This window comes from Procambarus clarkii, chromosome 90 (genome assembly GCF_040958095.1).
Source record: "Procambarus clarkii isolate CNS0578487 chromosome 90, FALCON_Pclarkii_2.0, whole genome shotgun sequence".
NCBI lineage: Eukaryota > Metazoa > Arthropoda > Malacostraca > Decapoda > Cambaridae > Procambarus > Procambarus clarkii.
Window position 1 is genome coordinate 2497921 of NC_091239.1, and position 4720 is coordinate 2502640.

At 40.8% G+C, this 4720-nt stretch overlaps 1 long non-coding RNA gene across 1 annotated transcript; it reads left to right on the forward strand.

Annotated features, from left to right (window-relative positions):
* The first annotated feature begins 1827 nt into the window (after positions 1 to 1827).
* Positions 1828 to 3325, forward strand: LOC138359359 (uncharacterized). The gene is made up of 3 exons (XR_011225926.1): positions 1828 to 2597; positions 2739 to 2867; positions 3247 to 3325. It is a non-coding gene; the product is annotated as an uncharacterized lncRNA (long non-coding RNA).
* The last annotated feature ends 1395 nt before the right edge of the window (positions 3326 to 4720 follow it).

Sequence of the window (4720 nt, forward strand, 5' to 3'; positions counted from 1 at the left end):
CTAAACTAATTTGGAGTTCAGTTCCCATCATATCCATCAGTAACATTTCACGCAAGTATCGCACGCGAACATGATATGAGGTGCATCATAAATTACCTATTTTAAATGCCATTGCAAATTACAAAGTGCCTTCAAACTAGGTAATGAATTCTAAAATTGGTGTTTAAGTTTAGTAGAACAAACTAAGCCAATAAAACGGGAAATTCAAGGCAGATTTTTTTTATAAATGGTAAAAGATACTAGTAAACAATATCAAGTAGGAATTAAGTTCAGGAACTTTGAGCACAAAAAAATTTGGTTAAACATAACATGGAAAAGTTATGTAAGAGGAAAATGTTGATATGATTCTAGATATTAGTAAAGAAAATTATGAACTGAGTGATCACTTAGTGTAGATTCTACAGGTAGGACCTTGGAAACAGGCTGTCATTAAGAAGACAATGTTATTGAAAAATAAGACAGATATAGTAACTAAAAATGCCAAGAAATAGGTGGTGTACATTGTCTCTGTATTTACTATACTAGAGCTTGATTAATGTTGGAACCATACCTTTGAGCGCTGAGGGATTGTTCGGATATGTGGGTCACCGAAGTGTTTGGCCAAGATGTTGACTGTAGCTAACGTAGCACCTTAATGTCCAAGACAGATGATGAATGATGATGAAGATTAAGCCACCCAAAAGGTGGCACGGGCATGAATAGCCCGTAAGTGGTGGCCATTTTAAGCCATTACCAGTATCAAGAGCTGATACTGGAGATCTGTGGAGGTGCGAATGCACCCTGCATGATGGGAGATGTCTCCCTTGTGAATGTGTTAAGATGAAGATGAAGCCACCCAATAGGTGGCACGGGCATGAATTGGTAAGTGGTGGCCCTTTTGAGCCATCACCAGTATCAATAGATGATACTGGAGATCTGTGGAGGTGCGACTGCACCCAGCGTGACGGGAGATGTCTCCCGTGTTTTAAACAGATGAAGAAGATGAAGATGAAGCCACCCAAAAGATGGCACGGGCATGAATAGCTCGTAAGTGGTGGCCCTTTCGAGCCATCACCAGTATCAAGAGCTGATACTGGAGATCTGTGGAGGTGCAAGTGCACTCAGCGTGACGGGAGATGTCTCCCATAAATGTGTCCAAGATGACGATTAAACCATCGAAAAGGTGGCACGGGCATGAATAGCCCGTAAGTGGTGGCCCTTTTGAGCCATTACCAGTATCAAGAGCTGATACTGGAGATCTGTGGAGGTGCAACTGCACCCTGCGTGACGGGAGATGTCTCCCGGACCAAGTGGTGACCAAATGGATGTCCAAGACAGATTACGGGAGCGACTTTTGTGCTGTTCTCGAGGGAGCATCTCACCACCCTGGAACATGGGAAGCAAAGGATTAAGGGAAGCTAGCAGAGGAAAAAATCTCCGGCGTTCCCAAAATTCATCGTTCTGTCATCACTTGTTCTCAAACGCATACACAGGATTCTAAATAACTAGAGTATTAGGTCTAAACTAGAATTTATATTTGTAGAAAGACTGTAGAGTTAAAAAGATGGAGATTCGCGTATGGGCCAATAGGCCTTCTGCAAATCCCTTGACTCTTATGTTATGTTCTTAAAAGCACTTCTCTAATCTAAGTTTATTCTTTTTTGCTTGCAGGGGGGAAGAATCGTCATCCCTACGTTGCCTTCTTCCTGTAGTGATGGTAATTGTTTCTTACGTAATAACATTAATTTTTGCAAGAAATCATATCTGTTGATATATAATAAAGTTATCAAATATCCTCTTTTGTTGTGTTTACAACAAACAATTTATTAATTCTTCCCTCGACTTTAAGGTGGCGTTATAATTGTTTGGCCGAAAAAATTCGGCCAAACACGAAAAATTTATAAAAATACTACAACGTTCTGGCAACACCGTGGTGCAAACCGTTTAATGTTATGATAATAAATAACGTAATTAGAGCAAATTTTCCAGCCGCAATTGCCCGAAATCTGGTCCTCGCGGCTCGGGTGCGCCGTAGGGTGATGCGTCATACGTTGTAAGCGTCTAGTATTTCGCAATAGAGTGGAGAATATCTTGTTATGCATATACAAATTATAAACACACTCGCTGGCAACTGTCTTCTGTGAGAGGGAGGGGCTATAATCCGATTACTCTGGCTTAGTCACCCTCTCAGTGTCTGTGCCGGCGGTCGCATGCCTGACGCGCTCGCACAGATCGTATTTTCTTGCATATACTGCACAATGGATATAGTATCGGACAAGAAGAAAGCTCTAAAGGCAAGAGCTCTACGCGTTAGCCAAGTAAAGAAGGAGCGTAAAGCCACACTGAGGCAAAACAAGAGTTCCCTTGAGTGAAGAGAGAGGGCAGCCTCCCGCCCCCACAACACACTACCTCGCCTCACACCCAGGCACCCACACCTCCTGTGGCACCTGCCACACCTCTGTGGCACCTGCCACACCTCCTGCTGCACCTGCCACACCACCTGCGGCACCTGCCACACCACCTGCGGCACCTGCCACTCAAGATCTTAGACCTGCAACTCAAGACGTTCTCCCTCTTGATGTTGCAAGATGTTGCATATTTCAGACCAATTATATTAGGTTAGTATGTATTATGTTTTATATCTTGATACTATATCATAAATAATTGTAAATATAAAGCTGCTGTCTTTTTTTTTATTTTTTTTTATTTTTTTTTTTTATTTTTTTTTTTAATAATTTTTTTTTTTTTTTTTTTATCAGGCAATCTTCATGGAACTTACACACCTTACTGAAGGAATGCCAATCTACAAGGGTGGTAATTTTGATTGAAATTGGTAGTTCATCAACCTCAGCCAAAGGTGGCTGAACTTTGACCTTCATTTTTTACAGGTAACTAATTTGCAACTATATGGTTGAATAACTTTTTTATTTATTATTCAATTTACATGGAACTTGCACATTATATGTAGAGTCTGTGCCTCTAAAAACTCAAGTTATATATTTCCCCTAAGATCATTTATTGATTTTATATATATTTATAAACATCATTTTGTTGCAGAATTTTTTGGGTGAACTTTGAAAATTTGTATTATTGCACTAAATAGGTTTGGGATAATAATGCCACTAGACAACCTTTATTATATAGTATTGTGATAGCTGAGTATCATAGAAATAATATCAGTTGATATTTGTATTTGTTATATCAACTTTAAAACATGTAAAAAAATGGTTAAAAAAAGTTTTTTTTTTTTTCTCCCTCTCTATTTAGGCTGCGATGCTGAAACTTGGACCACTTGCAGCGCTCTTCACGTGTAACACGTCAATAAATTTTCATTGCACTAGAACAACTTTTATGAACCCTAACTATCGCCCCCTTAATTCAACGGATTGATTCATTAGCTACCCACTCACTGGACTTATGCGCCCCTTGAGAGACTTGAAGTAGAGGGTCGAAATAGCCTAAGCTACTCTATCTCTTTGAGATGTATTTCATTGTCTCAATAAACGTACTTGAACTTGAATCACACTTAACATAAGAACTTAAGAACAAAGGTAACTGCAGAAGGCCTATTGGCCCATACGAGGCAGCTCCTATCTATAACCACCCAATCCCACTCATATACTTGTCCAACCCGCGCTTGAAACAATCAAGGGACCCCACCACGTTACGCGGCAATTGGTTCCACAAATCAACAACCCTGTTACTGAACCAGTATTTACCCAAGTCTTTCCTAAATCTAAACTTATCCAGTTTATACCCATTGTTTCGTGTTCTGTCTTGTGTTGATATTTTTAATAGTAGGCATCCTTCAGTCTCGGGAGACTATGGAGTTGCGCCCTAGTTGTCAATCCTGGTGCAGCGTCTGGTGTGACTGATGAGGCCAATCCGAGAGTGGCAGTCCATCCCACACCGAGCACAACCGAAGTCCGATTCTGGTCTGTCTTCCTGGTTACCGGCTTTCCTTCTCTGTCTCTTTGCCTCCGATTCCTTGGCAAGTGACTCCTCGAACTTGGAGAGACCTCGTTGAACAGACTGCCTCCAGGCTGAACGGTCTGCAGCCAGTGTCTCCCATATAGCAAGATCGACGTCCATGGCTTTCAGGTCCCTTTTGCATACGTCTTTGTACCGTAGCTGGGGCTTGCCTACTGGACGCTTTCCCTGCCTCAGCTCTCCATACAGGATATTTGTGTTGATATTTTTAATACCCTATTAATATCCCCCCTGTTATGTCCATTCATCCACTTGTAAACCTCAATCATGTCACCCCTAACTCTTCGCCTTTCCAGTGAATGCAACTTAAACCTTCCTTTCAAGGATATAATCCCCTCTAGATAATCTCCTTTCTAGTGTAATAAAATTATTTTTGTTCGCCACATCAAAGGTTCCTTGTAATTCAATATATAGTCGATAGTTAATACTTTCCACTAGATATGAATTTAGCAATAAACTCATAGGTATTTTTGCTACTGAGGAATCCAAACAAATTACTGGATACAAGATTTACTAAGTATAAATTATCCTCTCTATCCTTTTACTAAAATAGGAGGTTAGGGATAAGAACATAAGAAGAACATAAGAACAAAGGTAACTGCAGAAGGCCTATTGGCCCATGCGAGGCAGCTCCTATTCTATAACCACCCAATCCCACTCATATACTTGTCCAACCCGTGCTTGAAACAATCGAGGGACCCCACCTCCACAATGTTACGCGGCAATTGGTTCCACAAATCAACAACCCTGT